Genomic DNA, 9,651 nt, shown 5'->3' on the forward strand with positions numbered 1-9,651 from the left:
TTCTTAGCGAATTGCACTTGTCTCGTAGAAAGAAATGCTGCCACTGGCCCTGTGGCGCAACGGATAACGCGTCTGACTACGGATCAGAAGATTCCAGGTTCGAATCCTGGCAGGGTCGGCATTTTGTTAGTTGCCGACGCGTAGCTGGCCAGTGGATTTCGTATGTCGCCGCATCGTGGAGTGCTTTGTTGCTCCTGTGCATCTCGCAGCTGCATGTCGAGTCGATCGTGGTAAATATCGCTGCCTGCAAGCGTCAGCGTAGCGTCAGTCGAGCAAAGTCGAGACAAGTCAAGCTGAGAGCTGTAGGAGATGATACGCAATTAAATACAGGCGTGTGAAAGCGACGCAGACAACACTTTCCCAGTGTCCCACGTCACGTGGCGCAGAGCCGGCGCAACCCCAGCCAGCAGAGTGGCGCAGTGGAAGCGTGCTGGGCCCATAACCCAGAGGTCCGTGGATCGAAACCACGCTCTGCTAAAATTATTTCTTTTGCGGACTGTGTCGAGCTCGATTATTACGCCCACAGCGTCGGCTGGGGTGCTTTGATTCAGCGTTAACAGCAAACCCCGTAATTCTGAAGTGTGAAGAATGCGAGAACCACTTCCTAAGATGTAGCATTTTTTAAGATTTCGCACCAACTACACTCCACGATCGCAAAGTTAATGCTCTTACGACCCCCATACGCGCAACACTCGAACAGGTTTGTGAGATAAAAATCGCATCTCCCCGGCGGGGAATCGAACCCCGGTCTCCCGCGTGACAGGCGGGGATACTAACCACTATACTACCGAGGATGCGCTGTACACACATGCCTGTGTGTGAGAGATATGGTGCTAGTAGCCGCAAACGTCCTACACTAAGTTCGGCGAGTGATAGAGCAGCAATTAAAAATCGGATGTGCCTCCCCGGCGGGGAATCGAACCCCGGTCTCCCGCGTGACAGGCGGGGATACTAACCACTATACTACCGAGGAAGACGCATCTAGCGTCTCGAATGCACAATTATGTTACTCAAATAGCTGATACATCTCAAACCTAGCCTCCTGTTGCTGTCAGAGACAGCTGCTAAGAATTAAAAGTATGCCCCAGGTGAGGCTCGAACTCACAACCCCGGCATTGCTCACGGCTACTGCCTTATAAGTACCGTGCGCTAACCAATTGCGCCACTGGGGCTGCAACACAGTGCTCTCAGTTAGCGGTGTTCACTTTGCTGCAAACCAGTGGTGGCCACAGAAACATACGATCGCCACCTGATGCCATACTGCGACTTTGGCACCTGACTACCAATGCTTCGTGCTATTCTTGTTTCATATGCTACGCTTACGTGCACATCAACCGGCTCTGGTCGTCGAGAAAACGCGGGAAAACGCGCGCCTTGCCTTCTGCTACCTGTCGAACAGCGAGAGCAGATGCGTGGCAAGCTCTAAGCTCTGCAGGCGCACTGCGGCCACGCAGCTGGACGAGAGGTACCTTCCTTGGGAGCTTGCTCAGCCATGGAGAACACGTTTCTTAGCGAATTGCACTTGTCTCGTAGAAAGAAATGCTGCCACTGGCCCTGTGGCGCAACGGATAACGCGTCTGACTACGGATCAGAAGATTCCAGGTTCGAATCCTGGCAGGGTCGGCATTTTGTTAGTTGCCGACGCGTAGCTGGCCAGTGGATTTCGTATGTCGCCGCATCGTGGAGTGCTTTGTTGCTCCTGTGCATCTCGCAGCTGCATGTCGAGTCGATCGTGGTAAATATCGCTGCCTGCAAGCGTCAGCGTAGCGTCAGTCGAGCAAAGTCGAGACAAGTCAAGCTGAGAGCTGTAGGAGATGATACGCAATTAAATACAGGCGTGTGAAAGCGACGCAGACAACACTTTCCAAGTGTCCCACGTCACGTGGCGCAGAGCCGGCGCAACCCCAGCCAGCAGAGTGGCGCAGTGGAAGCGTGCTGGGTCCATAACCCAGAGGTCCGTGGATCGAAACCACGCTCTGCTAAAATTATTTCTTTTGCGGACTGTGTCGAGCTCGATTATTACGCCCACAGCGTCGGCTGGGGTGCTTTGATTCAGCGTTAACAGCAAACCCCGTAATTCTGAAGTGTGAAGAATGCGAGAACCACTTCCTAAGATGTAGCATTTTTTAAGATTTCGCACCAACTACACTCCACGATCGCAAAGTTAATGCTCTTACGACCCCCATACGCGCAACACTCGAACAGGTTTGTGAGATAAAAAACGCACCTCCACGGCGGGGAATCGAACCCGGTCTCCAGCGTGACAGGCGGGGATACTAACCACTATCCTACCGAGGATGCGCTGTACACACATCCCTGTGTGCGAGAGATATGGTGCTAGTAGCCGCAAACGTCCTACACTAAGTTCGGCGAGTGATAGAGCAGCAATTAAAAATCGGATGTGCCTCCCCGGCGGGGAATCGAACCCCGGTCTCCCGCGTGACAGGCGGGGGTACTAACCACTATACTACCGAGGAAGACGCAGCTAGCGTCTCGAATGCACAATTATGTTACTCAAATAGCTGATACATCTCAAACCTAGCCTCCTGTTGCTGTCAGAGACAGCTGCTAAGGATTAAAAGTATGCCCCAGGTGAGGCTCGAACTCACAACCCCGGCATTGCTCACGGCTACTGCCTTATAAGTACCGTGCGCTAACCAATTGCGCCACTGGGGCTACAACACAGTGCTCTCAGTTAGCGGTATTCACTTTGCTGCAAACCAGTGGTGGCCACAGAAACATACGATCGCCACCTGATGCCATACTGCGACTTTGGCACCTGACTACCAATGCTTCGTGCTATTCTTGTTTCATATGCTACGCTTACATGCACATCAACCGGCTCTGGTCGTCGAGAAAACGCGGGAAAACGCGCGCCTTGCCTTCTGCTACCTGTCGAACAGCGAGAGCAGATGCGTGGCAAGCTCTAAGCTCTGCAGGCGCACTGCGGCCACGCAGCTGGACGAGAGGTACCTTCCTTGGGAGCTTGCTCAGCCATGGAGAACACGTTTCTTAGCGAATTGCACTTGTCTCGTAGAAAGAAATGCTGCCACTGGCCCTGTGGCGCAACGGATAACGCGTCTGACTACGGATCAGAAGATTCCAGGTTCGAATCCTGGCAGTGTCGGCATTTTGTTAGTTGCCGACGCGTAGCTGGCCAGTGGATTTCGTATGTCGCCGCATCGTGGAGTGCTTTGTTGCTCCTGTGCATCTCGCAGCTGCATGTCGAGTCGATCGTGGTAAATATCGCTGCCTGCAAGCGTCAGCGTAGCGTCAGTCGAGCAAAGTCGAGACAAGTCAAGCTGAGAGCTGTAGGAGATGATACGCAATTAAATACAGGCGTGTGAAAGCGACGCAGACAACACTTTCCAAGTGTCCCACGTCACGTGGCGCAGAGCCGGCGCAACCCCAGCCAGCAGAGTGGCGCAGTGGAAGCGTGCTGGGCCCATAACCCAGAGGTCCGTGGATCGAAACCACGCTCTGCTAAAATTATTTCTTTTGCGGACTGTGTCGAGCTCGATTATTACGCCCACAGCGTCGGCTGGGGTGCTTTGATTCAGCGTTAACAGCAAACCCCGTAATTCTGAAGTGTGAAGAATGCGAGAACCACTTCCTAAGATGTAGCATTTTTTAAGATTTCGCACCAACTACACTCCACGATCGCAAAGTTAATGCTCTTACGACCCCCATACGCGCAACACTCGAACAGGTTTGTGAGATAAAAAACGCACCTCCACGGCGGGGAATCGAACCCCGGTCTCCAGCGTGACAGGCGGGGATACTAACCACTATCCTACCGAGGATGCGCTGTACACACATCCCTGTGTGCGAGAGATATGGTGCTAGTAGCCGCAAACGTCCTACACTAAGTTCGGCGAGTGATAGAGCAGCAATTAAAAATCGGATGTGCCTCCCCGGCGGGGAATCGAACCCCGGTCTCCCGCGTGACAGGCGGGGGTACTAACCACTATACTACCGAGGAAGACGCAGCTAGCGTCTCGAATGCACAATTATGTTACTCAAATAGCTGATACATCTCAAACCTAGCCTCCTGTTGCTGTCAGAGACAGCTGCTAAGAATTAAAAGTATGCCCCAGGTGAGGCTCGAACTCACAACCCCGGCATTGCTCACGGCTACTGCCTTATAAGTACCGTGCGCTAACCAATTGCGCCACTGGGGCTACAACACAGTGCTCTCAGTTAGCGGTATTCACTTTGCTGCAAACCAGTGGTGGCCACAGAAACATACGATCGCCACCTGATGCCATACTGCGACTTTGGCACCTGACTACCAATGCTTCGTGCTATTCTTGTTTCATATGCTACGCTTACATGCACATCAACCGGCTCTGGTCGTCGAGAAAACGCGGGAAAACGCGCGCCTTGCCTTCTGCTACCTGTCGAACAGCGAGAGCAGATGCGTGGCAAGCTCTAAGCTCTGCAGGCGCACTGCGGCCACGCAGCTGGACGAGAGGTACCTTCCTTGGGAGCTTGCTCAGCCATGGAGAACACGTTTCTTAGCGAATTGCACTTGTCTCGTAGAAAGAAATGCTGCCACTGGCCCTGTGGCGCAACGGATAACGCGTCTGACTACGGATCAGAAGATTCCAGGTTCGAATCCTGGCAGGGTCGGCATTTTGTTAGTTGCCGACGCGTAGCTGGCCAGTGGATTTCGTATGTCGCCGCATCGTGGAGTGCTTTGTTGCTCCTGTGCATCTCGCAGCTGCATGTCGAGTCGATCGTGGTAAATATCGCTGCCTGCAAGCGTCAGCGTAGCGTCAGTCGAGCAAAGTCGAGACAAGTCAAGCTGAGAGCTGTAGGAGATGATACGCAATTAAATACAGGCGTGTGAAAGCGACGCAGACAACACTTTCCAAGTGTCCCACGTCACGTGGCGCAGAGCCGGCGCAACCCCAGCCAGCAGAGTGGCGCAGTGGAAGCGTGCTGGGCCCATAACCCAGAGGTCCGTGGATCGAAACCACGCTCTGCTAAAATTATTTCTTTTGCGGACTGTGTCGAGCTCGATTATTACGCCCACAGCGTCGGCTGGGGTGCTTTGATTCAGCGTTAACAGCAAACCCCGTAATTCTGAAGTGTGAAGAATGCGAGAACCACTTCCTAAGATGTAGCATTTTTTAAGATTTCGCACCAACTACACTCCACGATCGCAAAGTTAATGCTCTTACGACCCCCATACGCGCAACACTCGAACAGGTTTGTGAGATAAAAAACGCACCTCCACGGCGGGGAATCGAACCCCGGTCTCCAGCGTGACAGGCGGGGATACTAACCACTATCCTACCGAGGATGCGCTGTACACACATCCCTGTGTGCGAGAGATATGGTGCTAGTAGCCGCAAACGTCCTACACTAAGTTCGGCGAGTGATAGAGCAGCAATTAAAAATCGGATGTGCCTCCCCGGCGGGGAATCGAACCCCGGTCTCCCGCGTGACAGGCGGGGGTACTAACCACTATACTACCGAGGAAGACGCAGCTAGCGTCTCGAATGCACAATTATGTTACTCAAATAGCTGATACATCTCAAACCTAGCCTCCTGTTGCTGTCAGAGACAGCTGCTAAGAATTAAAAGTATGCCCCAGGTGAGGCTCGAACTCACAACCCCGGCATTGCTCACGGCTACTGCCTTATAAGTACCGTGCGCTAACCAATTGCGCCACTGGGGCTACAACACAGTGCTCTCAGTTAGCGGTATTCACTTTGCTGCAAACCAGTGGTGGCCACAGAAACATACGATCGCCACCTGATGCCATACTGCGACTTTGGCACCTGACTACCAATGCTTCGTGCTATTCTTGTTTCATATGCTACGCTTACATGCACATCAACCGGCTCTGGTCGTCGAGAAAACGCGGGAAAACGCGCGCCTTGCCTTCTGCTACCTGTCGAACAGCGAGAGCAGATGCGTGGCAAGCTCTAAGCTCTGCAGGCGCACTGCGGCCACGCAGCTGGACGAGAGGTACCTTCCTTGGGAGCTTGCTCAGCCATGGAGAACACGTTTCTTAGCGAATTGCACTTGTCTCGTAGAAAGAAATGCTGCCACTGGCCCTGTGGCGCAACGGATAACGCGTCTGACTACGGATCAGAAGATTCCAGGTTCGAATCCTGGCAGGGTCGGCATTTTGTTAGTTGCCGACGCGTAGCTGGCCAGTGGATTTCGTATGTCGCCGCATCGTGGAGTGCTTTGTTGCTCCTGTGCATCTCGCAGCTGCATGTCGAGTCGATCGTGGTAAATATCGCTGCCTGCAAGCGTCAGCGTAGCGTCAGTCGAGCAAAGTCGAGACAAGTCAAGCTGAGAGCTGTAGGAGATGATACGCAATTAAATACAGGCGTGTGAAAGCGACGCAGACAACACTTTCCAAGTGTCCCACGTCACGTGGCGCAGAGCCGGCGCAACCCCAGCCAGCAGAGTGGCGCAGTGGAAGCGTGCTGGGCCCATAACCCAGAGGTCCGTGGATCGAAACCACGCTCTGCTAAAATTATTTCTTTTGCGGACTGTGTCGAGCTCGATTATTACGCCCACAGCGTCGGCTGGGGTGCTTTGATTCAGCGTTAACAGCAAACCCCGTAATTCTGAAGTGTGAAGAATGCGAGAACCACTTCCTAAGATGTAGCATTTTTTAAGATTTCGCACCAACTACACTCCACGATCGCAAAGTTAATGCTCTTACGACCCCCATACGCGCAACACTCGAACAGGTTTGTGAGATAAAAAACGCACCTCCACGGCGGGGAATCGAACCCCGGTCTCCAGCGTGACAGGCGGGGATACTAACCACTATCCTACCGAGGATGCGCTGTACACACATCCCTGTGTGCGAGAGATATGGTGCTAGTAGCCGCAAACGTCCTACACTAAGTTCGGCGAGTGATAGAGCAGCAATTAAAAATCGGATGTGCCTCCCCGGCGGGGAATCGAACCCCGGTCTCCCGCGTGACAGGCGGGGGTACTAACCACTATACTACCGAGGAAGACGCAGCTAGCGTCTCGAATGCACAATTATGTTACTCAAATAGCTGATACATCTCAAACCTAGCCTCCTGTTGCTGTCAGAGACAGCTGCTAAGAATTAAAAGTATGCCCCAGGTGAGGCTCGAACTCACAACCCCGGCATTGCTCACGGCTACTGCCTTATAAGTACCGTGCGCTAACCAATTGCGCCACTGGGGCTACAACACAGTGCTCTCAGTTAGCGGTATTCACTTTGCTGCAAACCAGTGGTGGCCACAGAAACATACGATCGCCACCTGATGCCATACTGCGACTTTGGCACCTGACTACCAATGCTTCGTGCTATTCTTGTTTCATATGCTACGCTTACATGCACATCAACCGGCTCTGGTCGTCGAGAAAACGCGGGAAAACGCGCGCCTTGCCTTCTGCTACCTGTCGAACAGCGAGAGCAGATGCGTGGCAAGCTCTAAGCTCTGCAGGCGCACTGCGGCCACGCAGCTGGACGAGAGGTACCTTCCTTGGGAGCTTGCTCAGCCATGGAGAACACGTTTCTTAGCGAATTGCACTTGTCTCGTAGAAAGAAATGCTGCCACTGGCCCTGTGGCGCAACGGATAACGCGTCTGACTACGGATCAGAAGATTCCAGGTTCGAATCCTGGCAGGGTCGGCATTTTGTTAGTTGCCGACGCGTAGCTGGCCAGTGGATTTCGTATGTCGCCGCATCGTGGAGTGCTTTGTTGCTCCTGTGCATCTCGCAGCTGCATGTCGAGTCGATCGTGGTAAATATCGCTGCCTGCAAGCGTCAGCGTAGCGTCAGTCGAGCAAAGTCGAGACAAGTCAAGCTGAGAGCTGTAGGAGATGATACGCAATTAAATACAGGCGTGTGAAAGCGACGCAGACAACACTTTCCAAGTGTCCCACGTCACGTGGCGCAGAGCCGGCGCAACCCCAGCCAGCAGAGTGGCGCAGTGGAAGCGTGCTGGGTCCATAACCCAGAGGTCCGTGGATCGAAACCACGCTCTGCTAAAATTATTTCTTTTGCGGACTGTGTCGAGCTCGATTATTACGCCCACAGCGTCGGCTGGGGTGCTTTGATTCAGCGTTAACAGCAAACCCCGTAATTCTGAAGTGTGAAGAATGCGAGAACCACTTCCTAAGATGTAGCATTTTTTAAGATTTCGCACCAACTACACTCCACGATCGCAAAGTTAATGCTCTTACGACCCCCATACGCGCAACACTCGAACAGGTTTGTGAGATAAAAAACGCACCTCCACGGCGGGGAATCGAACCCCGGTCTCCAGCGTGACAGGCGGGGATACTAACCACTATCCTACCGAGGATGCGCTGTACACACATCCCTGTGTGCGAGAGATATGGTGCTAGTAGCCGCAAACGTCCTACACTAAGTTCGGCGAGTGATAGAGCAGCAATTAAAAATCGGATGTGCCTCCCCGGCGGGGAATCGAACCCCGGTCTCCCGCGTGACAGGCGGGGGTACTAACCACTATACTACCGAGGAAGACGCAGCTAGCGTCTCGAATGCACAATTATGTTACTCAAATAGCTGATACATCTCAAACCTAGCCTCCTGTTGCTGTCAGAGACAGCTGCTAAGAATTAAAAGTATGCCCCAGGTGAGGCTCGAACTCACAACCCCGGCATTGCTCACGGCTACTGCCTTATAAGTACCGTGCGCTAACCAATTGCGCCACTGGGGCTACAACACAGTGCTCTCAGTTAGCGGTATTCACTTTGCTGCAAACCAGTGGTGGCCACAGAAACATACGATCGCCACCTGATGCCATACTGCGACTTTGGCACCTGACTACCAATGCTTCGTGCTATTCTTGTTTCATATGCTACGCTTACATGCACATCAACCGGCTCTGGTCGTCGAGAAAACGCGGGAAAACGCGCGCCTTGCCTTCTGCTACCTGTCGAACAGCGAGAGCAGATGCGTGGCAAGCTCTAAGCTCTGCAGGCGCACTGCGGCCACGCAGCTGGACGAGAGGTACCTTCCTTGGGAGCTTGCTCAGCCATGGAGAACACGTTTCTTAGCGAATTGCACTTGTCTCGTAGAAAGAAATGCTGCCACTGGCCCTGTGGCGCAACGGATAACGCGTCTGACTACGGATCAGAAGATTCCAGGTTCGAATCCTGGCAGGGTCGGCATTTTGTTAGTTGCCGACGCGTAGCTGGCCAGTGGATTTCGTATGTCGCCGCATCGTGGAGTGCTTTGTTGCTCCTGTGCATCTCGCAGCTGCATGTCGAGTCGATCGTGGTAAATATCGCTGCCTGCAAGCGTCAGCGTAGCGTCAGTCGAGCAAAGTCGAGACAAGTCAAGCTGAGAGCTGTAGGAGATGATACGCAATTAAATACAGGCGTGTGAAAGCGACGCAGACAACACTTTCCAAGTGTCCCACGTCACGTGGCGCAGAGCCGGCACAACCCCAGCCAGCAGAGTGGCGCAGTGGAAGCGTGCTGGGTCCATAACACAGAGGTCCGTGGATCGAAACCACGCTCTGCTAAAATTATTTCTTTTGCGGACTGTGTCGAGCTCGATTATTACGCCCACAGCGTCGGCTGGGGTGCTTTGATTCAGCGTTAACAGCAAACCCCGTAATTCTGAAGTGTGAAGAATGCGAGAACCACTTCCTAAGATGTAGCATTTTT

The 9,651-nt window shown here is 53.2% G+C and overlaps 26 non-coding genes across 26 annotated transcripts; 13 read left to right on the forward strand and 13 right to left on the reverse strand.

The window, feature by feature from the left end:
- The first annotated feature begins 45 nt into the window (after window positions 1-45).
- Trnar-acg (transfer RNA arginine (anticodon ACG)) lies at window positions 46-118 on the forward strand. Its single transcript has one exon. It is a non-coding gene; the product is annotated as a tRNA-Arg (tRNA).
- Window positions 119-405: 287 nt separating this feature from the next.
- Trnam-cau (transfer RNA methionine (anticodon CAU)) lies at window positions 406-477 on the forward strand. Its single transcript has one exon. It is a non-coding gene; the product is annotated as a tRNA-Met (tRNA).
- Window positions 478-722: 245 nt separating this feature from the next.
- Trnad-guc (transfer RNA aspartic acid (anticodon GUC)) lies at window positions 723-794 on the reverse strand. The gene has a single exon. It is a non-coding gene; the product is annotated as a tRNA-Asp (tRNA).
- Window positions 795-901: 107 nt separating this feature from the next.
- On the reverse strand, window positions 902-973 carry Trnad-guc (transfer RNA aspartic acid (anticodon GUC)). Its single transcript has one exon. It is a non-coding gene; the product is annotated as a tRNA-Asp (tRNA).
- A 107-nt stretch (window positions 974-1,080) lies between these two features.
- Trnai-uau (transfer RNA isoleucine (anticodon UAU)) lies at window positions 1,081-1,172 on the reverse strand. The gene is given in 2 exon segments: window positions 1,081-1,116; window positions 1,135-1,172. It is a non-coding gene; the product is annotated as a tRNA-Ile (tRNA).
- A 378-nt stretch (window positions 1,173-1,550) lies between these two features.
- Trnar-acg (transfer RNA arginine (anticodon ACG)) lies at window positions 1,551-1,623 on the forward strand. Its single transcript has one exon. It is a non-coding gene; the product is annotated as a tRNA-Arg (tRNA).
- Window positions 1,624-1,910: 287 nt separating this feature from the next.
- On the forward strand, window positions 1,911-1,982 carry Trnam-cau (transfer RNA methionine (anticodon CAU)). Its single transcript has one exon. It is a non-coding gene; the product is annotated as a tRNA-Met (tRNA).
- Window positions 1,983-2,405: 423 nt separating this feature from the next.
- Trnad-guc (transfer RNA aspartic acid (anticodon GUC)) lies at window positions 2,406-2,477 on the reverse strand. Its single transcript has one exon. It is a non-coding gene; the product is annotated as a tRNA-Asp (tRNA).
- A 107-nt stretch (window positions 2,478-2,584) lies between these two features.
- Window positions 2,585-2,676, reverse strand: Trnai-uau (transfer RNA isoleucine (anticodon UAU)). The gene is given in 2 exon segments: window positions 2,585-2,620; window positions 2,639-2,676. It is a non-coding gene; the product is annotated as a tRNA-Ile (tRNA).
- Window positions 2,677-3,054: 378 nt separating this feature from the next.
- On the forward strand, window positions 3,055-3,127 carry Trnar-acg (transfer RNA arginine (anticodon ACG)). The gene has a single exon. It is a non-coding gene; the product is annotated as a tRNA-Arg (tRNA).
- Window positions 3,128-3,414: 287 nt separating this feature from the next.
- Trnam-cau (transfer RNA methionine (anticodon CAU)) lies at window positions 3,415-3,486 on the forward strand. Its single transcript has one exon. It is a non-coding gene; the product is annotated as a tRNA-Met (tRNA).
- Window positions 3,487-3,910: 424 nt separating this feature from the next.
- Trnad-guc (transfer RNA aspartic acid (anticodon GUC)) lies at window positions 3,911-3,982 on the reverse strand. The gene has a single exon. It is a non-coding gene; the product is annotated as a tRNA-Asp (tRNA).
- A 107-nt stretch (window positions 3,983-4,089) lies between these two features.
- Window positions 4,090-4,181, reverse strand: Trnai-uau (transfer RNA isoleucine (anticodon UAU)). Its single transcript is given in 2 exon segments — window positions 4,090-4,125; window positions 4,144-4,181. It is a non-coding gene; the product is annotated as a tRNA-Ile (tRNA).
- Window positions 4,182-4,559: 378 nt separating this feature from the next.
- On the forward strand, window positions 4,560-4,632 carry Trnar-acg (transfer RNA arginine (anticodon ACG)). The gene has a single exon. It is a non-coding gene; the product is annotated as a tRNA-Arg (tRNA).
- Window positions 4,633-4,919: 287 nt separating this feature from the next.
- On the forward strand, window positions 4,920-4,991 carry Trnam-cau (transfer RNA methionine (anticodon CAU)). Its single transcript has one exon. It is a non-coding gene; the product is annotated as a tRNA-Met (tRNA).
- Window positions 4,992-5,415: 424 nt separating this feature from the next.
- On the reverse strand, window positions 5,416-5,487 carry Trnad-guc (transfer RNA aspartic acid (anticodon GUC)). Its single transcript has one exon. It is a non-coding gene; the product is annotated as a tRNA-Asp (tRNA).
- A 107-nt stretch (window positions 5,488-5,594) lies between these two features.
- Trnai-uau (transfer RNA isoleucine (anticodon UAU)) lies at window positions 5,595-5,686 on the reverse strand. Its single transcript is given in 2 exon segments — window positions 5,595-5,630; window positions 5,649-5,686. It is a non-coding gene; the product is annotated as a tRNA-Ile (tRNA).
- A 378-nt stretch (window positions 5,687-6,064) lies between these two features.
- On the forward strand, window positions 6,065-6,137 carry Trnar-acg (transfer RNA arginine (anticodon ACG)). The gene has a single exon. It is a non-coding gene; the product is annotated as a tRNA-Arg (tRNA).
- A 287-nt stretch (window positions 6,138-6,424) lies between these two features.
- Trnam-cau (transfer RNA methionine (anticodon CAU)) lies at window positions 6,425-6,496 on the forward strand. Its single transcript has one exon. It is a non-coding gene; the product is annotated as a tRNA-Met (tRNA).
- Window positions 6,497-6,920: 424 nt separating this feature from the next.
- On the reverse strand, window positions 6,921-6,992 carry Trnad-guc (transfer RNA aspartic acid (anticodon GUC)). The gene has a single exon. It is a non-coding gene; the product is annotated as a tRNA-Asp (tRNA).
- Window positions 6,993-7,099: 107 nt separating this feature from the next.
- On the reverse strand, window positions 7,100-7,191 carry Trnai-uau (transfer RNA isoleucine (anticodon UAU)). Its single transcript is given in 2 exon segments — window positions 7,100-7,135; window positions 7,154-7,191. It is a non-coding gene; the product is annotated as a tRNA-Ile (tRNA).
- Window positions 7,192-7,569: 378 nt separating this feature from the next.
- On the forward strand, window positions 7,570-7,642 carry Trnar-acg (transfer RNA arginine (anticodon ACG)). The gene has a single exon. It is a non-coding gene; the product is annotated as a tRNA-Arg (tRNA).
- A 287-nt stretch (window positions 7,643-7,929) lies between these two features.
- On the forward strand, window positions 7,930-8,001 carry Trnam-cau (transfer RNA methionine (anticodon CAU)). Its single transcript has one exon. It is a non-coding gene; the product is annotated as a tRNA-Met (tRNA).
- A 424-nt stretch (window positions 8,002-8,425) lies between these two features.
- Trnad-guc (transfer RNA aspartic acid (anticodon GUC)) lies at window positions 8,426-8,497 on the reverse strand. The gene has a single exon. It is a non-coding gene; the product is annotated as a tRNA-Asp (tRNA).
- Window positions 8,498-8,604: 107 nt separating this feature from the next.
- Window positions 8,605-8,696, reverse strand: Trnai-uau (transfer RNA isoleucine (anticodon UAU)). Its single transcript is given in 2 exon segments — window positions 8,605-8,640; window positions 8,659-8,696. It is a non-coding gene; the product is annotated as a tRNA-Ile (tRNA).
- A 378-nt stretch (window positions 8,697-9,074) lies between these two features.
- Trnar-acg (transfer RNA arginine (anticodon ACG)) lies at window positions 9,075-9,147 on the forward strand. Its single transcript has one exon. It is a non-coding gene; the product is annotated as a tRNA-Arg (tRNA).
- Window positions 9,148-9,651: the final 504 nt, after the last annotated feature.

This window comes from Schistocerca serialis, chromosome 9, assembly GCF_023864345.2.
Source record: "Schistocerca serialis cubense isolate TAMUIC-IGC-003099 chromosome 9, iqSchSeri2.2, whole genome shotgun sequence".
Classification (NCBI taxonomy): Eukaryota; Metazoa; Arthropoda; class Insecta; order Orthoptera; family Acrididae; genus Schistocerca; species Schistocerca serialis.